Genomic DNA, 26,143 nt, shown 5'->3' with positions numbered 1-26,143 from the left:
TTCCCTTTTTCTTTTCACATAATTTATTCTTCTGATTGAGTGGGGAGATCTCAATATCATCCATAAGATCTTCCATCTCCTTATCATTCACAACCTTCTTGGAACTTACTTCATGTATTTCTGGTTGTTTTAGAACTAGTTCCTCAGTTACAGCACCTTCATCCATGATCACATCAGTTAACAGATCAGTACCAATAGCATCGGTTGTTATGACCTCTGTAGTTAGTACATTATCAGTTGTTTGATCATTCATCACATCGTTAGCCTCCTTCTCTACCTCCTTTTCCCTCTCCTCATTCACAACTTTCCTTTTTGAAATTATGTCATGAGCATCATAGTCTTGCTCACCTCCATCAGAATTATCTCCTTCATATCCTTCTTTATCACAACCTCTTACTTCACTTTCATCATCATCATATCACCATAGACATTTTGCAACGATTTCAATCCATCAGCGTCAACATTTTCTACACATTCACAACTTCAATAGCAACAGTGGTCATAAGAACATTCTCCCCTTGTTTTGGTACAACTGAGGTCTTCTCAACCTCAGCATCCAGGGTTTGAATTTCTGTAAAGCTTGGGCCAACTGTTCTTTCAACTCAGCATTATCCTTCATCACCTCTACATTTCTCCCTCTTAAATCAATATTTTCAATCATAAGGTCAAAATTTTGTTGGAATAGACAAGCATTATGGGAAGGGAGTTGGGTAGATGGGTCAGAGGTGGGTTCAAGTATTGAGGTTTGGGGTTGTGGTTGGATTGGGTCAGTGGCTGGGCTAGGGTTTTCGAATATGTTTTCTATAGTTGAGAGCAAAGGGTTGATATTTTATGGTGACAGGATTCTGGAATGGATGATTGTGAATGTAGGTTGGTTAGGTTGGTCTAAGGTCTGGGAGTGTGTTGGGGATTGAATTGGTGTGGGTGGAAAGTTTAGTAAGTGTGTATGAATTGTTTGTGGAATGTAGGGTTCATGTATGTTATGGATTGGGTCTTAGATAAACCTTTGGGTTTGGGTTAAGGCTTGGTTTATGGTTTGTTCTTGGTTACAGGTAGGCTTTGGATATGGATAGGTGGTCTTTGGCTGGGTGGGGATTGGTCAATTGTTTCATGTTGTGATGGTGGAGAAGGTGGTGTGGCTGGTGGTGTGGGTAATGGTGTGTGTGGTGGTGTAGGTAAGGGTATGTTCTTCCCCTGTGCATGGATCTCCTCATCATTAAAATTTCCTCCAACTCCTCCTTCATCTCCTTCTCCTCCATCATTTCCATCAGAATCGTCATAATCATCTGAATCATGATCCATCTCCTCCTCATCCTCCTCAGAGGTTAACTCTTGTACTGGCATAATAGCCACATCCTGATTCACTAGCCATGGTAGTATATTAAATTCAGTTCTGGATTAAAAGGGCTTGTGCTTGTCAACTTAGCAATCCTCTTGTAAACATTTTGATTCTGTAGCACATGAGTTGTTCCCATCGTTGGCAAATATTGTAACATATGATTGAAGATAATCTGGAGGAATCTGGGATAGGGAAAAAATGTCTATTTTTCGGCTTCCTTAGAATACTTACCATCCTTCAAAAATCATCCGTGAGAAGTTGAATGGTAAATCATCGACCACAGCTACTGTTTCATTTGCCAAATCCCTACTCATAAGTGTCCACTACCACTTCCGAGTGGAAAACCCTTGAATAATGTGATGAACTAAAAACCTATACAGGTTTAGGAGCATGCCTTTTTAGAACTGTCCCTCCTTGACAATCCCTTAGTAGCCCATTGTCTAATTAAAAATCTTTAGTAAATGCTCAGTTGTGAAGTGAATGGGGTTATGGTCATCATCGTTTAATTGTATGAATGTTCGTATTAATCTTTCAGTGACTCTGATCTCGTGATTAGCCACGGTAGCCTCCAATCGCCTACCATTTTGATAATCATATAGTGTGGCTGAGCGCCAGAAGTCCAAATGATAATTTTCGATAAATCACAGGTAACTCCCTCAGAGAAAATCGAAGGTTTGATCGTTGTAGCCATCTGATCATGTTTTCCACCTCCTCATTTTCTGGAGTCACTTGCAACAAAGTGCACATGTTTTGCTTGTACACAAAGGATATGTCGGTTCATCATCCGCCATATCCGTGCAAACAAAAACAAAATACATTCAAAGCAAAGATTAGTCATAAAGTTCATATCTTTGAATAGTTTTAGGTTATAATTTGAATAAGAAAAGAAGAAATGTCTTTCAAACCTGTGCTTCAACAAATTTATAACCTACACATAAAACAGAGAGTTAGTTTATAAGAAAATTAACTGCCCAATTCCGCATAATTGGTGTCGGAAATCAATCAATTAGTGCTTACAGAGTCAGAATTTGTGGGCTGGTCAATTAGGGTTTGGAAAATAATTATGGCGGTTAGTATTCTGGAAACGAGAGCAAGAGAGCAAGTCACTGTAGTGGAAAGAGAGAGAAGTGAATAATAAGAAAAATTTCTCTAACTCCCTCTCTTATACCCTTTTTGAAAGTGGGTTTTAAATACATTTTGTCATTTACTGAGTAAATAGCTGTCAACATTTAAAATGTATTAAGGAAAAATCTTTTTTACAGAAACTTGCTCGATAAATTTTTCCCAGTTAAAACCTTGCTCATTAAAGCATATGTAGTAAACCTACCTCGAAAAGTTTATTCATTTAAGTTTGCTAGTACATGAATCTCACTTTTCAAAGCTTCCTCGTTCCAGATTTAATTCAAAAATAATAAAGTATTTAGAAATAAAGCTAAGTAAATAAAATGAAGGAAACTTACTCGAAATATAAGACTGCTCGAGAAATAAATCACAGGACAAATATCTAGTATAAATTATCAAATATGCAACCTTGCTAGGATTAAATTAAGAATCCCAAAATAATAACTTAGACATATTTTTAATTGTCAACCTTGCTCGAACTTTTGAATAACACAAACCTTACTCAAAATATCATAAACAGCTTAACAAATATTCAATCAAGTATATTTTGAAGAAAAGTATGCTTGAAACACTTCAAGAATACAAAGTTTGTTAGAGAAAGACTCTAAACATAAAGTGCACTCGAAAGGTAAAGTTTTGAAATTACCAAGTATGTTAAGAAAACACTTGATGATTTCAAAATGTGTCTGGAAAAACATGGTTTGCCCAAAAACACTTGTAATTTAAAAGAATCATATTCGCAACCATGAACTATGCTAGACAAGAACTTATAACAGTTAAAACATCAAAGTTTACCTAAAATAAGTATTCTAAACACATTCGTAAGTAACACATAATCATCAAGTGTGCTTGAATTTAAAGTTTACCCGATGATATATGAAAAATTCACTTAAACACTAATAATTACAAAGCTTGCTAGAATGAGTTCAAATAGACAATCAAAACACTTAAGTGTGCTAGAAAGTCCAAAAATATTAAAGCTTGCTAGAAGTAACATATTCAATCACAAAGCTTGCTATTGTGACCTAAACAACCTATAAAACAATTAAGTTTGCTTGAAAGTTCATGTTTTGGAAAAAAATCTGCAAAGGATAATGTATCCAAATCTGTTAAGTGAGGTTTAGTGCTAAAATGATAACGATTATATGAACGAAATAGAGATGAACATCGTGATTTGATCACGAGGGAAAAAGCCCTTAATTACGATAATCTTATTTCGATCAAAACATAACAATGTAATCTTTGGTCGAATGACTTCGGTCAAGGATTAGCAAGATAATCTGTGGTCGAATCACTTCGGTCAAGGATTAACGAGGTAACCTTTGGTCGGATAGTACGTGATTATAGTAATCTCCGGCACAAAAACCCACCCGGACGGTGAAAACTATCACCGTCACGTTTATTAATGACAAAAATTGGGTTACAAAGGTGGAGATATGATCAAAGATTACAAAGAATATCTAAGTGTGTGTATGTATGAACTGCTAGAGAGAGTTCTTGACAGAGTATTTGAGAGTGTCTGCAGCTAATGAGTGTGAACAAGTGACCTAACTTTGATCATAATCTCAATATATATAAAAATTAAGGCTAACTAACTCCTAGTTTTATGGCACTACTCCCACTAGCTTAGTCTTCACTATTGACCACGTGCTGGAGGTGCCTTGTAGCATAATATTAGGCAGACCATGTCCTTGGGCCGTTACACTTGATAAATATCATCCTTCATAAAAGAAACAACCGTTAACAGCACCAAATACCGAGGATCCATGATCCTGACATAGCTCTGGAACTCTTCAGAAGGATAATCGATCCAGATATATCTTCAAGAATAACATATCCTCAGTACTCAGTTATTTGTGACACAACAGGAAGTCCTATAAATCCGCCACTTCTCCCACTAAACGTGTTACAGCCATTTGACCACGTGTTTGACAAGTCCAATAGCGAGATATCCGGTGGAATAAGTCTTGGAGTCGTTATACTTATTAAATAACAACCTACACATGAGAAACAATTGTTAATAATACCAAGTACTGAGGACCACTGATCCTGACAGGATCTGTCTAAGGATAACTGATCAAAGAACATATGTCAGGATAACGTATACACAATGTCAAATTTCCGTGCCCTAACAATTGCCCCCAAAATGGCGGTTGTGATAAGATCATATCTGTCATTTTGCCTATGAATTCAAACTTCCTGCAAAAACAGATGAGATTTGACAAGCTAGATATAATTATCAAATATCTATAGAGTTTCCTTGGGAACTTCCTTTCCGACTATTTATCCAATCTCCTCTTATTCTCCATGCACATCATAAACAGCTAGTAACACATGTTTAACCAGGATAGATGGTCTATATTTTGAACGGTGAAGTCCGAGTTAAAACTTTTGGCTAAGTCTAGGTGACTTATGTTTAATAATAATTGAAAACTTTTGACTATTCTCTTGTTACTTGTTATTTTAAAAGTTTGTTTGATATAGCTTAAGTCTCATTGAAAGTTTTAAGAATTAATATTCTTTAGTAAAAAGTTTTTAGGATAAAATATCCTTGAAAAAATAAACCAGGATCTTAAATCCTTGAGAATAATGAATCCTTATATCTATGAAGATATAAACTGAAATCAAATAAGTGTAAACCGATAAACAAAAATCATATCGTAAGGTCTGGTTAGACCTAAGTTACCATAAGTATTGATCCTTTTGCAATCCTTATAAAACTGAATTAAAGGATTTTTAATCCATAAGTATAAAACTGATGCAAATAACTTACGATATTATCTGGGATTAAACCCAATAAACCAGGGACAAACCCATAAAATAAACTGGAGACAAGCCTAACAAACTGGGGACAAACCCATAAAATAAACTGGGGACAAGCCCAACAAACTGGGGACAAGTCCATAAAATAAACTGGGTACAAGCCCAACAAACTGGGGACAAGCCCATTAAATAAACTGGGGACAAGCCCGTGCACCTAGGGACAAGCCCATAAAATAAACTGGGGACAAGCCCGTGTAATCTGGGGACAAGCCCAGGTAGTTCTTGAAAGTACAGGCTTCGGCTGGACCTCCGGCTTGATTCTGAACATGTGCGGCTAGAGCTGCCGCCGCATGGTCATTCAATAGAGTTTGGAGTTCTGCTGCGGTTAGGTTGATGTTACCGCGACCGTGTCCAGCGTTTCTTCCAGCCATCTCCTAGAATCACAGCATAAAATGTTAGACATGAATTCTCGGTTTCATATGCAACACACCATACATATAATAAAAGGTAGGTAAGAAAGAAAAGATAAAAGAAGTAAACATCACATCACAACCATATAACAATCCAAATAATAATTCATGATTAAAACCATTGCATTCGCTACAAAATATTTAAAACCAATCCATAAAATCATAGAAAATAATAGTTTGGATGGAGACAACCCCTCCATCTAGGTGTTATCATTCTCGGATGTCATCGTCTGAGGACACCTCTGAGTGTGCCTCCGGCCCAGCCGGTTCTTCCTCCAGTTCCTCTTCGGATTCCTCCTCGGGTTCCTCCTCAGGTTCTTCCTCAGGTTCTGCTGCATTGTGGGCAATTTGCGTCTGTAATATATCGCAACGCTCTAGAGCTATCTCTGTCCGGGATCACGCCACAAGGAGTTGGTCTTGCAAATCTATCATCTCTGCTTGCATTTTTCTCATAATCTTCATCTGCTGATCACTAGCATCCTGCACTTCCTTCATAGCCGCTGTCAGGCGGGAAATTTCCTCCCTAGCCTCGGTTCCATCTCTTATCAATCCGGAAACGTTCGCTCTCGCCGAGAGCATAAAACCCGCGTCACGCTGTAAACAGGAAACAACAGCTGCGAGAACACGCTCTATTGGCTCGGTTAAGGGTGGTAGAGTGATGGGGTATGCAGGACGGCTCGGGTGAGGTAGTGGGGGAACTTGTTCGCGATAAACCATAAGCCGGATCAGACTCGGGTACCAATCCCAGCAAACGTCGTCATCGTACATGCCTCCAGAAAGACGATACCTCTTCGGTGTAGGGGCTTCTAGTTCCGGGACTACTCGGGGTGGCGACGAGGTAGGCAGCTGCGGTTCCTTTCCATGGGCATGAGTCAACTAGTCGGATGATGATGATTGTGGCGTCGACATCCCTACAGGTAAGTCGTGTATGCGCGCGTATGAGTGAATGCGGTAAAGAGTTAAAGATAACGAATGACTAAATAAAATATATATGCAGTGCGTAGAAATTATAACTAATGGGTCGTTGCGGTTATAGTCTAGTATGCATGCAAATTCTAGTTCGCTGTAACCAATGGCTTTGATACCAATCTGTCACACCCTCAAAATCCACTAACGGAGTTTTACCGTCAGAGGGTGTGAACTAACAGGATCGGAATCATTAGTTATAATCAAACACAATAAAGAAAGTTTTCAAACGACGAAACATTTAAGTTTAAATAAGTGTGGACGCGTGAATTCATAAACCAAGTGTTGCGTCACGCAGGACGACTTAAAACCCAATTAATAACACTTTAAAAACAAGTTTGCAAAAACGTTAGAGTTCAATGGGATGCATGTTCCTATACCGCGCGCCCGCCTCGGCTACCTGAGAATAACATACTAAAAGTGTCAACACGGGGTTGGTGAGTTCACATATATAAATGAATAAAATGTTCGCGTTTAAGATTTGCGTTTGGCGTTTGCGTTTGCGTTACTAGATGATGTTATGTCAATTATATATCGATAGGTAGCTAGCCTATAAAACAAGTATTACTAAGTGTTCGACACTGAAGCTGACTGTTTATCAATTGCCTTGCCACCATGTCTACGACGACCATGGAAATGTGTTAGCCAAAATTACACCCACTCGACCCGCCGTCGAGTTTAGAGTTGGGTGGGGTTTGTCAAACCCAATAGTACTTCTCAACAGTGACTCGCTATTATACAAATACTAAACGGTTCGATGTTATGAAGGACTCTAGTTGGTTCGTTTGCCACTTAGCCTTACAACTGATATATAACTAATAACAAAATCTAAAGCGTTTTGAAGTATGTTTTCTCCCCCAAGTAAAGGTGTTTAAAAGAGTAATAGGGAAACGTGAAACTCACTGTTTGCGAAGAATTCAGAAACAAGTCAACTGAGAGATGCACGTCAAAGAAAATCCTCACTAGCGTTCTAAAACAAGAATGAGAATTTCTAAGTGTTGGAACTATTATTGAGTCTCTAGACTCGGCACATAATACCTATGCATGAGATACGTTTCGTGTTTCGTTTGTGAATTATGTGTAACTCGACAAACACATTGGTGACACGTTTCATGTGTAAACAACTATATAAGTATCAAGTACTAACATTATACATTACTAGCAATCATTCCCCACAAGGGCAATTTAGTCAAAAACATAGCAATTATCTAGCAACAAGCACGTTTCAAGTATTTTCACATAGTTCAGCAGCTAGTTTTATCAAGACAGATTTCTACTAGAAAGATTACTCTATTCAACAGATCATAACATATCAATTAATTCACCAAAAATCGTCAAAAAAGCATACATGAGTTAGGTTTCCAGAAATATTTTTATTGTATTTTTATTCCACATAGTTTTCTCACAAAGACCAAAACATTACAGTAACTCACAGCAGTCAAAATCATACCCAACAGAATGATATTTGTATTCCCGTTAAATGGTAATTTCAATTAATGCAAGACCAATTGGGTTAGATTATTAACTCAGTATTTTAGCTTCCAGAAGTGGAACTAACCCATTTGGTCTTGTACTTTATGAGATATGATAATTACAAAACAGCCTAACAGCAGACCTCATAATTCAGACTTGCACTTCAGTTTTGTAAAATAATAAAAGTTAACTTTTACACCTCCAAAAATTACAAACTTAGACTTTATAGAAACTAGACTCAACCTAGTACACTGTAGTGTTAATAATTTCGACCAATTACCAAATTAACATTCGTTTACAGTCATCTAAACATAACTTAACAATCTGTCCAGTACCAGTTTTGACCTTTGATCAAATTTAAATCGATTGAGCAACCAAAACACCTCCAAATTAGGCGTGGTTGGGTTTTCTGAAAACTAGACTCAGGGTACTACCTTTTCGACTCATAAATAGTCCAGTTTGGTTTTATATTTAACAAGTTACACCTGGTTCAAGTTTAACTATCTCTGCTGTCAAAAATCTGCAAGCACACACAATCGTCTAGCATGCATCCTAAGCATACGACATATACCCAAACATGCAATAAACATAATTATCCATAAAAATCAGAAGTAAACCCCCTAGGGTTTACGAACAATCAATGATCTAACAATCTTTCACCGTTCAAAATCACACAAGATCATTTAAATCAATAACCGAAGTATAATCAAGCATCATCAAATCAAAACAAAGCATATGAACACTTAACACATGATATTCGAAAATTACGGTTTATGTTTATACCTTTAAAACGCAGAAAGGTGAGGGATGACTAGAAACAAGTACGGGATGCTCCGATTATGAAAAACGAGGTCAAAACGGAAATGATATGGTGGTGGTGGTGGCTGCCGTCGCAAGGGGGTGTGAGGGAGAGGGGGGCCGATCGTATGAGGGGAGAGGGAGGGAGGTTAGGGTTTTGTTAATATTATTTAATAATAATCATATTACACAATGGCCCCTCTACTTTTAGTTATTACTTTTCTAGCATAAAATAGACTTTTGCATCTTAAGTTAATGTTCTACATATAAATATCAAATAATACATAAACCTAACACATAATTATCAAGTAATTATTGTTTTGATGTTTGTCGTTTGTTCACCAATTGCTTGAGTCAACTCGTTTGCGTTTCGGTGCAATCCCGAAAGACTGCATGTGTAGTTATTGTCGAGCGTCATTTAAAACCCTAGTTTAAATGTAATGAGATGTGCGTTATAGATCAAGTGATCTTAAGTTTGAATTGACGGAGTTTGAATTAACGGAGTTAACCTGCAATTGTCGAGTGTCACATCATTCCCATGTTGAAAGAATTTTCGTCCCGAAAATTTTAGTCAAGTCGCGATGGGTGTCTGAAAAAGCAAGAAAAATTTTTTGTTTGTCATATCGTCCCCTAGTAGAAAGAAATTTCCTCCCGAAATTTAATTCATACCTCTGGTGATTTCTAACGGTTTGACGGCTTTCGCGGTTTTCGGTGTTTGATCAACCCTTCAAAAATGTGAGGATACTTTTTCATCATTTGGTCCTCGCGTTCCCACGTGAACTCTGGTCCACATCTCAAGTTCCAACGAACCTTTTGATTGGAATTTTGCTGTGCTTGAGTGTTTTGGTTTTCCAATCCAAAACTTCGACTGGTTCTTCGATGAATCGTAGCTGTTCATCAACTTGCAACTCATCCAAAGGAACTGCTTGGGTTTCATGGAAATGCATTTCTTCAAATTGGATACATGGAATACATTGTGTACGCTACTGAGTTCCGTTGGTAAGTCCAGTCGGTACGCTACCGGACCAATGCGCTCAGTTAACCGGTAAGGGCCAACGTATCATGGATTGAGTTTGTTTCGCTTTTCGAAGCGAACCACACCTTTCCAAGGTGAGACTTTGAGTAATACTTGGTCTTTTACTTGAAATTCAAGAGGCTTTCGGCGCTTGTCGGCGTAACTCTTTTGGCGATCTTGTGCTGGTGCCATGCGGTTTCAGATTTGGACAATCTTTTCAGAGGATTCAAGTACTATTTCTGGACCGGTGATTTGGCTATCACCCACCTCTGCCCAGCAGAGAGGTGATCGACACTTTCGTCCGTACAACGCTTCAAACGGCGCTGCTTTAATTCTTGCGTGGTAACTGTTATTATACGAAAACTCTCCCAAAGGCAAGTGAGGTTCCCAACTTTTTCCGAAATCCAACACGCATGCACGCAACATGTCCTCCAAGGTCTGAATGGTGCGCTCACTTCGCCCATCCGTCTGAGGATGGTATGCTGTGCTCAAATCAAGGCGGGTGCCCAATGCACTCTGTAGTGACTTCCAGAAGTGCGAAGTGAAACGGAAATCTCGATCAGATATGATTGAGACAGGCACTCCGTGTCTAGACACTATTTCTTTCATATAGATGCGAGTCAGTCTTTCCATTTTGTCTGATTCCGTGATTGCTAAGAAGTGTGCAGACTTAGTCAACCGGTCAACGATCACCCAGATGGTATCGCATCCCGTTGGTGTTTTGGGTAATCCCGTGATGAAATCCATGGAAATGTGTTCCCATTTCCACGTTGGGAGTTCCGGTTGTTGTAGCAGACCAAATGGTTTCTGATATTCTATTTTGACTCTTGCACAAGTCAAGCATTTGCTCCCGTAGGTGGCAATGTCGGCTTTCATGTTTGGCCACTAGTAAAGTGCCTTTAGGTCATGGTATAATTTATCTGAGCCAGGGTGGATGGAATATCGGGACTTGTGTGCTTCGTCCATCACTAGGGTTCTCAGCTCTCCGTATCAAGGAACCCAAATCCGGTTTTCAAAATATCGGACCCCGTCCGATTTGGTTTCAAGTTGCTTGTTCATACCTCGCATGAGTTCTTATGGGAGATTATCGTCTTTTAATGCTTCGAGTTGCGCATCGCGAATCTGATCGGGTACTTGATGGCACAATCATAATACTTAAGCAGCTAGACCCAATGACGCTGTCGCATGTTCAGCTCCTTCTTATCGTAGATATGTTGGAGACTCTTGTGGTCTGTGTAAATGGTAAACTTGGTACCGTACAAGTAATGCCTCTATATCTTAAGAGCAAACACCACAGCTCCGAGTTCCAAGTCATGGGTCATGTAGTTCTACTCGTGAATCCGTAGTTGTCGAGAGGTATAGGCTATAACTTTCTCGAGTTGCATCAGCACGCAACCGAGACCTTGTATCGAAGCGTCACAATGTACCTCAAAATTTTCTGTTCCCTCGGGAAGGGCTAGGATAGGGGCGCTACAGAGTTTGGTTTTCAACAGTTGGAAAGCGGATTCCTACGCGTCACCGCAATTGTACTTAATACCCTTGTGAGTCAAAGCGGTGAGGGGTTGAGCAATCTTCGAAAATCCCTCGATAAAACTTCGGTAGTAGCCAGCCAGTCCTAGGAATTGTCGCACCTCAGTTGGAGTCTTAGGTGCTTCCCAGTTTTTGATGGACTCTACCTTGCCGGGATTTCCATGAATACCATTCTCATTGATCACATGTCCTGAGAAGTGAACCTCGTGAAACCAAAATTCGCATTTCGAGAGTTTAGCGTACAGTTGTTCCTTCTTTAGAAATTCTAGGATCAACTTCAGGTGTTCTTCGTGGTCGTCCTTGTTCTTGGAGTAGATGAGGATATCATCAATAAAGACATTCACAAACTTGTCGAGGTACGCCTTGCATACTCGATTCATGAGATCCATAAATACGGCTGGTGCGTTGGTTAAGCAAAAAGGCATAACTGAAAACTCATAGTGACCGTACCGATTCCTGAATGCCGTCTTTGAAATATCTTCTTCGCGCACTCTTAATTGATGGTAACCAGATTTCAGATTGATCTTCGAGTAGTAACTCGATCCTTGAAGCTGGTCGAACAGATCATCAATTCGGGGTAAGGGTTAGCGGTTCATGATCGTCACCTTGTTCAGCTCTCGGTAGTCGATGCACATGCGGAAAGTCCCGTCCTTCTTTCGAACAAATAAGACAGGGGCTCCCCATGGTGATGAGCTAGGTTGGATAAAACCTTTATCCAACAAATCTTGCAATTGAGTGGACAACTCCTGAAGCTCTGCCGGTGCGAGCCGATACGGGGCTCGTGCTATGGGTGCTGCACCGGGGGTTAATTCGATTTAGAACTCGACTTGTCGAATAGGTGGGAGTCCAGGCAAATCCTCCGGGAAGACTTCAGGAAAATCTCGCACAATCGGTATGTCTTCGATTCGCGTCTCCTCCGCGGGTTTTTCGACAATATGAGCAAAAATTGCTGGATGCCCCTTTCGTAAATATTTATGTGCCTTCATGAGGGTGATAACACTTGTAGTCATGCCGCTCTTCTCGCCATGTATCGAGATGATTTCGCCAGAAGAGGTAGTAATGTGGACTATCTTGTCGTGACATATAATCTTCGCTCGGTTCTCGGATAGCCAGTCCATGCCGACAACGACATCGAAACTACCAAGTGTAAAAGGTATGAGGTCGATATCAAAAGTATGACCCGACAGTTTCAACTTACATCCCGCAAGTACATGAGTTGTTTCTATAGACTTACTGTCAGCTAATTCAACAGGAAACTTAGCATCAAATGAGGTTGGAGTTAAGTCTATGAGTTTACTAAAGGCTTTCGATACAAAACTCCTATCAGCTCCAGTGTCAAACAAAACAGAAGCAAAACAGTCGTTCACAGGAAACTTACCGGTAACCACATTCGGATCGTTGCCGGCCTGGCCCGACCCAATGACGAAAGCTCTACCTTTACCACTGCTTCCACCACTGTTGCTGCCTCCATTGTTCTCGTTCAGCTTTAGTTTGGGGAAATTCTTCCTGAAATGACCCTCTTGACCACACTCGAAGCACCCGTTAGTCGCTGTAGGCTGTTTAGGAGCACCCTTTGTCGCTAGGTCTCCCATACAGTCTTTGGCCTGATGACCCATTTATCCGCATCTCAGACACTTGATACGGTCGCATGCGCCAGCATGGTGATAGCTGCACTTGTTGCATTTCGGGTATTTCCTAGCATAGCCTCTCGAACCCTGCCCGACACCGTTGTTGTTATTGTTAGAACCCTGATTATTGAAGCTCCGAGTGAGTTCGGGCTTACGGTAGTGTTCTTCCTGTGGGAGGTTCGATGATGAGGACCTGGTGTTGTCAAATTTCCTCTTTCCATTACCCGGGTTGTTGTTGTTATCAGTGATTGAGTTGTCTCGGGTTTTAGAGGTTGAACCTCTAGGTGGTAACGCACCTTGTGTCACTGCCTGGTCCGTCAGTTTGTGGGCTAATCGGATCACTTGTTGAATTGTAGCCGGTTTGGAAGACGTCACCATACCCTGAATTTGTGGTACCAACCCATCTATATACATCTCGATCCTCTTACTCGGCGGGTTTACCATCCGTGGACACATTACGGCTAGCTCATGGGAACGGGTAGTGTAGGCTTCAATCTCGGGACCCACCATTTTCAACGACCAAAACTCAGATTCCAACTTCTGAGGTATGCAGGACGGCTCGGGTGAGGTAGTGGGGGAACTTGAACTCGATAAACCATACGCCTGATCAGACTCGGGTACCAATCCCAGCTAACGTCGTCATCGTACATGCCTCCAGATAGACGATACCTATTCGGTGCAGGGCTTCTAGTTCCGGGACTACTCGGGGTGGCGACGAGGTAGGCAGCTGCGCTTCCTTTCCATGGGCATGAGTCAACTGGTCGGATGATGATGACGGTGGCGTCGACATCCCTACAGGTAAGTCGTGTATGCGCGCGTATGATTGAATGAGGTAAAGAGATAAAGATAACGAAAGACTAAATAAAATATATATGCAGTGCGTAGAAATTATAACTAATGGGTCGTTGCGGTTATAGTCTAGTATGCATGCAAATTCTAGTTCGCTATAACCAATGGCTTTGATACCAATCTGTCACACCCTCAAAATCCACTAACGGAGTTTTACCGTCAGAGGGTGTGAACTAACAGGATCGGAATCATTAGTTATAATCAAACACAATAAAGAAAGTTTTCAAACCAAGAAACATTTAAGTTTAAATAAGTGCAGAAGCGTGAATTCATAAACCAAGTGTTGCGTCACGCAGGACGACTTAAAACCCAATTAATACCAGTTTGAAAACAAGTTTGCAAAAACGTTAGAGTTCAATGGGATGCATGTTCCTATACCGCGCGCCCGCCTCGGCTACCTGAGAATAACATACTAAAAGTGTCAACACGGGGTTGGTGAGTTCACATATATAAATGAAGAAAATGTTCGCGTTTAAGTGTTTGCGTTTAGCGTTTGCGTTTGCGTTACCAGATGATGTTATGTCAATTATATATCGATAGGTAGCTAGCCTATAAAACAAGTATTACTAAGTGTTCGACACCGAAGCTGACTGTTTATCAAATGCCTTGCCACCATGTCTACCACGACCATGGAAATGTGTTAGCCAAAATTACACCCACTCGACCTGTCGTCGAGTTTTGAGTTGGTGGGGTTTGTCAAACCCATTAGTACTACTCAACAGTGACTCGCTATTATAGAAATTCTAAACGGTTCGATGTTATGAAGGACATTAGTTGATTCGTTTGCCACTTAGCCTTGCAAGTGATACATAAATAATAACAAAATCAAAAGCGTTTTGGAGTATGTATTCTCCCCAAGTAAAAGTGTTTAAAAGAGTAAAAGGGGAACGTGAAACTCACTGTTTGCGAAGAATTCAAAAACAAGTCAACCGAGAGATGCACGTCACAGAAAATCCTCACTAGCTTTCTAAAACAAGAATGAGATTTTCTAAGTGTTGGAACTATTATTGAGTCTCTAGACTCGGCACATAATACCTACGCATGAGATACGTTTCGTGTTTCGTTTGTGAATTATGTGTGACTCGACAAACACATTGGTTACACGTTTCATGAGTAAACAACTACATAAGTATCAAGTACTAACATTATACATTACTAGCAATCATTCCCCACAAGGGAATTTAGTCAAAAACATAGCAATTATCTAGCAACAAGCACGTTTCATGTATTTTCACATAGTTCAGCAGCTAGTTTTATCAATACAGATTTCTACTTGAAATATTACCCTATTCAACAGATCATAACATATCAATTAATTCACCAAAAATCGTCACAAAAGTATACATGAGTTAGGTTTCCAGAACTATTTTTATTGTATTTTTATTCCACATAGTTTTCTCACAAAGAACAAAACATTACTGTAACTCACAGCAGTCAAAATCATGCGCAACAGAATGATATTTGTTATTCCCGTTAAATGGTAATTTCAATTAATGCAAGACCAATTGGGTTAGATTATTAACTCAGTATTTTAGCTTCCAGAAGTGGAACTAACCCATTTGGTCTTGTACTTTATGAGATATGATAATTACAAAACAGCCTAACAGTAGACCTCATTATTCAGACTTGCACTTCAGTTTTGTAAAATAATAAAAGTTAACTTTTACACGTCCAAAAATAACAAACATGGACTTTATAGAAACTAGACTCAACCTAGTACACTGTAGTGTTAATAATTTCGACCAATTACCAAATTAACATTCATTTACAGTCGTCTAAACATAACTTAACAATCTGTCCAGTACAAGTTTTGACCTTTGATCAAATTTAAATCGTTTGAGCAACCAAAACACCTCCAAATTAGGCGTGGTTGGATTTTCTGAAAACTAGACTCAGAGTACTACCTTTTAGACTCATAAATAGTCCAGTTTGGTTTTATATTTAACAAGTTACACCTGGTTCAAGTTTAACTATCTCTGCTGTCAAAAATCAGCAAGCACACACAATCGTCTAGCATGCATCCTAAGCATACGACATATACCCAAACATGCAATAAACATAATTATCCATAAAAATCAGTAGTAAACCCTCTAGGGTTTACGAACAATCAATGATCTAACAATATTTCACCGTTCAAAATCACACAAGATCATTTAAATCAATAACCGAAGCATAATCAAGCATCATCTAATCAAAACAAAGCATATGAACACTTAGCACATGATATTTGAAAATTAGGGTTTATGTTTATACCTTAAAAAGGCAGAAAAAATCAAGAGGAAGGTGAGGGATAACTAGAAACAAGTGCGGGATGCTCCGATTATGAAAAACGAGGTCAAAACGGAAGTGATATGGTGGTGGTGGTGGCTGCCGTCGCAAGGGGGTGTGAGGGAGAGGGGGGCCGATCGTATGAGGGGAGAGGGAGGGAGGTTAGGGTTTGTTAATATTATTTAGTAATAATCATATTACACAATGGCCCCTCTACTTTTAGTTATTACTTTTCTAGCATAAAATAGACTTTTGCATATTGAGTTAATGTTCTACATATAAATATAAAATAATACATAAACCTGACACATAATTATCAAATAATTATTGTTTTGATGTTTGTCGTTTGTTCACCAATGGTTTGAGTCAACTCGTTTGCGTTTTGGTGCAATCCCGAAAGACTACATGTGTAGTGATTGTCAAGCGTCATTTAAAACCTTAGTTTAAATGTAATGAGATGTGCGTTATAGATCAAGTGATCTTAAGTTTGAATTGACGGAGTTTGAATTAACGGAGTTAACCTGAAATTGTCGAGTGTCACAATTACTAGCTTCTACTTTAGATTATTGATGATGATCTTGTTGCTAGATCAAGTGATTTTTGGTTGTAGTTCTGTCTTCCCAAAGAACATTAGGAAGTTCTTCAGCCCATTTTCCCTTCTTAGATCCTAGCTTCTTCTTTAGATTATTGATGATGATCTTGTTGCTAGACTCTGCTTGGCCATTGGCTTGAGGATGAACCGGAGTCGAAGTAATCATTTTGATGCCCCAACTGTCACAAAAGTTAGTGGTTCTTTTCCCGATAAATTGGGAACCATTGTCACAAACAATTTCGGCGGGAATACCAAATCTAGTTATAATATTTCTTTTAATAAAAGATATTACTTCCCTTTCTTGGACTTGTACAAATGCTTCTGCCTCAATCCATTTGGAGAAGTTGTCAGTCATAGCAAGCGTAAATACCTTTCCACCTGGTGCTTTTGGCAGCTTGCCTACAATATCCATACCCCATTTCATGAAAGGCCATGAGGAGGATATAGGATATAGGGGCTCTGCTGGTTGATGAAGGATATTCGCGTGTCTTTGGCAAGCATCACATTTCTTTGAATACTCCACCGCATCCTTCTTCATTGTTGGCCAGAAGTATCCAGCTCTAAGTATTCTGGAAAATAATGCTCTTCCGCCTGTGTGATTTCCGCAATCTCCTTCATGAAAATCCTTGAGTACTTCCTGGATCTCAGGATCCTCAATGCATCTCAAATATGGACTTGCAAGAGATTTCTATATACCATATCATTTAACAAAATATATTGGGATACCTTGAGCTTGAAGGACTTGAGATTTTCTGTGGCTGGAATCTCTCCAGTCAGAATATAGTTCTTGATAGGATGGATCCATGATCCTTTATTATTTGAGGATAAAGGATCCCAGAGCATGATTTCTTTATCATTCGTTATCTCTCCAACTTCCTGTTCTCCTATTGCTGGCGAGAGAATGTGGATTATTGGGATTTTCAAATCTTCAGGAATCTTCAGAGATGAGACTAAGTTTGCTAAGGCATCTGCCCCAGCGTTTTCTTCCCTCGGTACCTGTGTAATACTAAATATTTCGAAGGATTTCGATAATTCCTTCACAACGTCTAAATATTTCATTAGTTTCTCACCTTTTACAACATAGGAGCCGTTAAAGTGGTTAGGTATCAATAAAGAATCTACGTAAACTTGAAGATACCTGATCCTCATGCTTTTGGCTAATTGCAAAACTGCGATCAAAGCCTCGTACTCAGCTTCATTGTTTGTTGCCTGGAACTCACAAGTTATGGACTGGGGTAATATATCCCCCTGTGGCGATTTCAGTAGGATCCCTAGTCCCGTTCCTCTCACGTTGGATTCACCATCTGTAAAGATTATCCAAGGATCCTTGATCTTCTCCAGTTGTTGGACTTCCAAGTCAGCTTCTTTTTGTAGATCACTAGTGAAATCAGCCACAAAGTCCGCTAGGGCTTGAGACTTGATTGTTGTTCTCGGCTCGTATTGGATATCATATGCACTAAATTTTACGGCCCACTTAGCCATTCTACCTGACAACTCTGGTTTTCTAAGAACATTCTTTACAAGATAGTTAGTTCTCAAAATAATAAGGTGAGTTTCAACTTAATGTCTCAGTTTAGTGGAAGCCATAATAAGTGCAAGAATTAGCTTTTCTAAATGAGAATACCTGGACTCCGAATCTAGAAGACTTTTATTTACATAGTAGACAGGATGTTTTTCACCTTCATGATCTTTTACCAAGACCGCACTCACTGCATTTCCTGAGACAGCAATATATAGATACAAGGTTCTCCATCCACAGGTTTCATCAGGGCTGGAGCTGAGGATAAGTAATCCTTCAGGGCTGTAAGCGCAGCTTATGCTTTTTAGTCCACTCAAACTTCTTGTTCTTTTTAACGATATCATAGAAGTCTTTGCACTTCTCAGAGGATCTTGAGATGAATCTATTCAGGGCCGCTATTCTTCAGGTGAGCCTCTGGACGTCTTTTGCATTCGCAGGAGACTTGAGATTGACAATGGCTTTGATCTGCTCCAGGCTTGCTTCAATTCCTCTCTTTGTGACCATATATACCAGAAACTTTCCAGCCTTAACACCGAAGTGGCATTTGGACGGGTTTAGTTTCATGTTATAATGGTCAAGGATATTGAATGCTTCCTCAAAGTCCCTGAGGTGATCCTCTTCCTTCTTCGATTTTACTACCATATCGTCTATGTATACCTCCGTAGTCTTGCCCAATTGGTCCGTGAACATCATGTTGACTAGTCTTTGGTACATCGCTCCTGCATTTCTTAGTCCAAACGGCATAGCAGTATAACAATATATGCTGGTTGGAGTCATGAATGCTGTATCCTCTTGATCAGATGGTTCCATCTGAATTTGTTGGAATCCAGAGAAGCATCCATAAAGGTGAGCATTTCATGTCCAGCCTTGCATCCACCATGGCATCTATATGTGGTAATGGGAAAGGATCCTTGGGGCATGCCTTGTTTAAATCCGTGAAATAGACACACACCCTCCACTTTCCATTCTTTTTTGAAACTACGGCCACATTAGCTAGCCATCGAGGATATTGAACCTCTCTGATCATACCGGGCTTAAGAAGTTTTTCAACTTCTTCTTGTATGATCTTGTTCCTCTCAGGAGCGAATTTCCTTCGCTTCTGATGGACGGGTTTCACAGACAAATCAAGGCCGAGTTTATGAGTGATTACCTCTTTTGAAATACTTGTCATGTCTAAGTGCTTGAAGGCAAAGGTAGATACTGGATCCTAGGAACACTTTTATTTCTGGGTCTTCGAGGTCCAATGACACTTCTTTGAGGTCTTTCTCCCGAGCTTTCAGCACGTCCCTAGGATGTTGTTGTAGTTGCTATGCTATAGTTTGCTTGGCTGCTGGCTTCATTGATGATGAATAGTAATTCTTAGCCTCTGCTTGGTCACCCACTATCTTCACAACTCCCCAAGGAGTAGGTAACTTGATGCATTGGTGATAGGTTGAGGCTATAGCCTTCATTTCATGAAGCCAAGACCTACCTAAAATAACATTGCAACAGTAAAGGTTATCTATAACACAAAATTTTTGGTATGAATTTAACCCTTCGATATAAATCGGGAGGTTGATGTCCCCCAATGTCTTCTTGGTTTAACCACTAAAACCGACTAGCACCGATGTTCTGGGGATGATTTCTGAATCCAGGATGTTCATCTTTTTGAGGACATCATGCTGGATAATGTTGTCCGAGCTGCCCCCGTCCACAAGGATCCTGCGTACATAATGGTTAGAGATAAATAAAGTAATAATCAAACCGTCATGATGAGGATACTGAATGTTCAGCTTGTCTTCCTCATCGAAGAAGATTCTCTTGTTTGTTGTTAATGTGGTTGACACTATTGGATGATCTCCGTTATCCATCTTGATCTCCTTGGCGAATCTTTTTGCTGCAGAAAAAGAAGTTCCACATATGTCTGAACCTCCCGAGATTAAATTAACTGCTCGCACATCTGGCTTGTCTTGTTTAGGATCCTGGATCCTTGAATTGAAAAAGATTCTCTGATTAGTCACTCAAGTAGTGGGGATGAGTGGTCTTCTCTCATCATTCAACTCGAATTCTTCTACGGGACTTTCTTCTATGGCACAAGAATCTCTAAATAATTCATAGTCTCTGGAGACAAAGTTGATCACATGGGCATCCGGCGGCGGAGGTGTTGCTTTCTGTGGAAGATCTTCAGGATCCTGGATCTTGGATTTCTTCCTTCCCAAGAGTTCTTTAAAGTGACCCTTGCTCAGGAGGTATCCAATTTCTTTCCTTAAGCCGATGCACTCGTCTGTCGCGTGGCCAAAACCTTCGTGGAAGGCGCACCACTTAGACTTGTCCTTGAAGCCGACAACCTTCTCATTCATTCGGGGCCACCTCGCTTTTTCTCCCAGGTCCTTCATGGCACAAATCAAGCCATGAGTATCTACAGAGAAACAATAGTCCAAGATTCAAGGATAGTCTTCATCGTCATATCCTTCTTCAACTGCCCGTACGTTCTGATTGTTGAACTTGGCGTACGACTTCGAATTTTTGTTCCTATTCAAGGATCCTTTATTCTTTTCAGGGGTTTCTTGCTTTGTTTGTCCCCCAAGACGATCCTGGATCTTTTTATCTTCTTCTAAGCGGATGTATCTTAATGCCCTGTTTCTGACTTCATCTAATGTCCTGCATGGAGTCATCACTAAATCATCATAAAAAGGGGAGCCCTTTTGAATTCCCATCTTGAATGCTTCAACAGCAGAAGTCATATCAAGGTTTGGGATTTCTAGAGCTTCCTTTCCGAACCTGTTAACGAAATCCCTAAGGGATTCATCACTAGGTTGGATAACACGATATAAATCAATGGTTAACCTCTCAAATTTCCGACTACAGGAAAATTGAGTGTTAAACAAATTAACTAAATGAGAAAAAGATGTAACCGAGAAAGGGGAAGGCTTAGCAGCCATTTTAGCGTAGCTCCCGTTAATGTGGCTCCAAATCCTTTACAAAGGCAAGCCTCTTTAAGTATTTCAGGAACACGGTTAATTTCCATCATTTCCCTATATTGGGCAACATGATCCTCCGGATCGGTGCTCCCATCATACGTCTTCATGTTGGGAGTTTGGAACCGCTTTGGAATTTCACCATCACATATGGGCGGAGCAAATCTGGATAATTTGTGACCTCACTCCGGTATCTCAGGAATTGGACATATCACTCCCGGGACACTGGATATCATATCCTTTAGCTTCTGTAATTCCCTAGCCATGGCCTGGTTGATACCTGAATTCTGCATGGGAACATGGTTAATATCTAAAGATATAGGATTATACCAGTTACCTCTCTGCTGGGTGGAGTTTGGAATTCCAGACGAGTATCTGGGATAAGAGAAGTCAGCAATCGGAGTGGGTCCTCTGGAGGATATGGTCTGCATGGGGATTATGTCCCCATCATGGACTTCGGAAGATCGTATGTGCTGGATTCCTGAGGATGCTTGATCCTGAACAAAGGACCCTTGTGGTTGAGAATTATAGGACCCTTAAACATATAACCCAAGGGATCCCTGCGGAATGAGTGATGACCCCTGCTGAAATTGCGTGTATCCTTGAGCCTGTTAACCCACGAACCCTTGTTGAAGGATATGTGATCCTGACTGAAAGAGTGAGGATCCTTGAGCGTGCTGACCCATGGACCCCTGTTAAAGGATGGATGATCCTGGCTGAAGGAGTGAGGATCCTTGAGCCTGCTGACCTATGGACCCTTGTAGAAGGATATGTGATCCTGAGTGAAAGAGTGAGGATCCTTGAGCCTGCTGACTCATGGACCCCTGTTGAAGGATGGATGATCATGAATGAAACATTGAGGATCCTTGAGCCTGTTGACCCATTGACCCTTGTTGGAGGATGGATGATCCTGGCTGAAACAGTGAAGATCCTTGCGAAAGCTGAGCCAAGGATCCTTGACCGGTGAAATCCAGCATCCTAGGCACCATGGGAGTGAGATCTTCTGCTGGCCTCTTATTCTTCCTGAGATCTTCTATCTCACGAAGGATCCTCTGGTTAGTCTTGATCTGTTGCTCCATATATGCTTTAACCTGCGAAAACATAGAAGAAAAATCACTGTTAGTATTAACCACCGGGGCAGCAGTAGTGGTTTTCGATCTCTGGAAGATTGGTAGTTGTGTTCTGCTTCCATTAGCAGTAGTTCGTTTTGCTGCCGTGATTGGCGGAGGCATCGGTGGAAAAGTCCTCTTTGAGAGAGGAATTGATGAGGGCATGGTTGACGAAGCAGAGGTGGATTGAGAGGCCATTGAAAGTGATATGGGTATGAAAAATTGTAAATTGATAGGAATAATTCAGATTATAGCACCAATTGCCCCACAGTTGGCGCCAAATTGTTTTGGACAAAAATCTGCTAAGGATAATGTATCCAAATCTGTTATGTGAGGTTTAGTGCTAAAATGATAACAGCGATTATATGAACGAAATAGAGATGAAAACCGTGATTTGATCACGAGGGAAAAAGCCCTTAATTACGATAATCTTAATTTGATCAAAACTTAACAAGGTAATCGTTGGTCGAATGACTTCGGTCAAGGATTAGCAAGATAATCTTTGGTTGAATCACTTCGGTCAAGGATCAACGAGGTAACCTTTGGTCGGATAGTATGTGATTATAGTAATCTCCAGCACAAAAAACCCCCGGACGGTGAAAACTATCACCGTCAAGTTTATTAATGACAAAAATCGGGTTACAAAGGTGGAGATATGATCAAAGATTACCAAGAATATCTAAGTGTGTGTGTGTGTATGAACTGCTAGAAATAGTTCTTGACAGAGTATTTGGGAGTGTCTGCAGCTAATGAGTGTGAACAAGTGACCAAACTTTGATCATAATCTCAATATATATAAAAATAAAGACTAACTAACTCCTATTTTTAGGCATTACTCCCACCAGCTTAGTCTTCACTATTGACCACGTGTTGGAGGTGCCTTGTAGCATAATATTTGGTAGACCACGTCCTTGAGCCGTTACACTTGATAAATATCAGCCTTCATATAAGAAACAACCGTTAACAACACCAAATACCGAGGATCCATGATCCTGACATAGCTCTGTAACTCTTCCGAAGGATAATCGATCCAGACATGTCTTCAAGAATAACATAACCTCAGTACTCAGTTATTTGTGACACAACAAACTCAGTTATTTGTGACAGAACAAGAAGTCCTATAAATCAGCCACTTCTCCCACTAAACGTATTACAGCCATTTGACCACGTGTTTGACAAGTCCAATAGCGAGATATCCGGTGGAATAAGTCTTGGAGCCGTTATACTTATTAAATAACAACCTACACACAAGAAATAATTGTTAATAATACCAAGTACTGAGGGCCACTGATCCTGACAGGATCTGTCTAAGGATAACTGATCCAAGAACATATGTCAGGATAACGTATCCAAAGTGTCAAATTTCCGTGCCCTAACAGTTTAGAAATCAACAAAGTTTGCTAGAAAAACATTGTAATCAAACATATCAAATAGCTTGCTAGAAACAGTGGTACTTTCAATCAAAAAAACACAGCATGCTATAAAGTATAACCTATATGAAAGCTTGCTAGAAACATCATATTCAGATTTAATCAAATATCAAGCTTGCTAGGAAAGTTAAACTTCAAGTAAAATAGTAAACTCTACCCGAAAGTTAGTAAAAACTTCAAAGCATGCTCGAAAAGGATAAACTTAGACAAATTATCTAAGTTTGCTCGAAAAGGTTAAAAATCATCAAACCTTACTCAAAAATAAGTATTCAGACCTTTTGAAGGTAAAATCCAACTCTTTTTGTCTTAAACCAAATCTCAAACATTTCTATCTTTAAATATCATTATTTAAGAGCAAATGGTGCATTAAGAGATCAAATTTCAATTATCTTTCCTTTCAAATCATTTTCTTTCCTTTTATGAAAAGATCTAAACATGGGATCGTATTGACTAAGTTGCTTCTCAATACATCATTCTCAGCATTATTACGACAGATTAGACAGGTTAAAAACTATTAGTGCACGGAAATTTGACACCGTGGATATGTTATCCTGGCATATAATATGGATCAATTATCCTTAGAATATGTTGCAGATCCTGCCAGGATGAATGATCCTCAGTAATTATCATTTATTAACGATTTTCCTTTGATATCTTGGTAGTTTTGGCAGGTATAACGGCTAATGACCAAGTCAACACTATAATCTCGCCATCAAATTAAGAAAACGCGTGGATAATGAAGGAAACAGCTCTAAATATGGAAAGGCTTGATTCTAGGCTAAAATTAGGGATATTTGTAATTCTTTTCCTATTTTAATTGAGTTATGATCAGTTAAGGCACACTACCTATATATAGTACACGTTCATAATCATCTGAGGACAATCTAGGCCAGCAATACACACACACTTAGAAAATATTGTATCACTGATTATAATCTACACCATTGTAACCCGATTTTTGATTAATAAAGTGGTGATAGACGATTTGTCATCACCCAGGGGTTTTTTATGTCGGAGATTACTATAATCACGTACTATCCCACCAAAGATTACCTCGTTAATCTTTGACCGAAGTGATTCGACCAAAGATTATCTTGCTAGTTTTTGATCGAAGTAAGATTATCGTATTCAAGGGCTTTTTCCATCGTGATCAAATCATTGTGTTCATAAATATTTCAATTACATATTCACTTTTATCGTATTTGAACTATACCTCACTTTACATATTTGGATACATTATCCTTAGCAGATTTTTATCCAAAACAATTTGTCGCCCACCGTGGGGCAATTGGTGCTATAATCCAGAAAATACCTTATCAACATTCAACCTTTCATACCCATATCACCATCAATAGTATCTCAATCAACCTCTGTTTCATCAACCATGCCATCTTCGGTTCCTCTCCCATCAAGAACTTTGTCGCCGATGCCTCCTCCAATCACGGGAGCACCGAGGGCTGCTGCTGCTGAAAACAAGACACAAATTCCAGTCTTCCAGAGCTCAAAGACCATTGCTGCCACATCGGTGGTTAACTCTAACAATGATGTTTGTGCTATGTTTTCACAGGTTAAGGCATACATGGAGCAGCAGAACAAAACCAACCAGAAGATCCTACGTGAAATTGAAGATCTCAAGAAAAATAAGAGGCCACTGGAAGATCAGACTCCTATGATGCCCAGGATTCTAGATTTCACTACTCCAGGATCTATGGGTCAACAGACTCAACGATCCTCCATCTTCCAACAAGAATCACCTATCCTTCAACAGGAGTCCATGGGTCTACAAACTCAAGGATCCTTCATCTTTCAGCAAGGATCATCTATCCTTCAACATGGATCTATGGGTCAGCGCGCTCAGGGATCCTCAATTTTCCAGCAACGATCATATATCCTTCAACAGGGGTCTATGGGTCAGCAAACTCAAGGATCCTCGTTCCCTCAACAAGGATCATCTATCCTTCAACAAGGATCCATGGGTTAGCAAACTCAAGGATCCTCGTTCCTTCAGCCAGGATCCTCTGGGATTTATCACCAAGGATCCTTCAACTCCCAACTTCAAGGATCCTTCTTCCAGAATCAAGGTTCCTTAGGGGTTAAACATCAAAGATCCTCAGAGGTTCATGAAGGAGACATAATCCCCATGCAAACCATTGCCTATGGTGGACTAACTCCTATAGCAGATGCTTCTTATCTTGGCTACACTTCTGAGATACAAACGTTCAATCAACAGAGAGGTAACATGTATAATCATATATCCTTAGACACTAACCTTGGCACTATGTAGGATACAGGTATCAACCAGGCTATGGCTAAGG

This window comes from Bidens hawaiensis, unplaced genomic scaffold (genome assembly GCF_021521415.1).
Source record: "Bidens hawaiensis isolate Kalapana, Puna unplaced genomic scaffold, B.hawaiensis_p1.1 tig00003307_1, whole genome shotgun sequence".
Lineage (NCBI taxonomy): Eukaryota > Viridiplantae > Streptophyta > Magnoliopsida > Asterales > Asteraceae > Bidens > Bidens hawaiensis.
Note: the sequence above shows the minus strand (reverse complement) of the source record.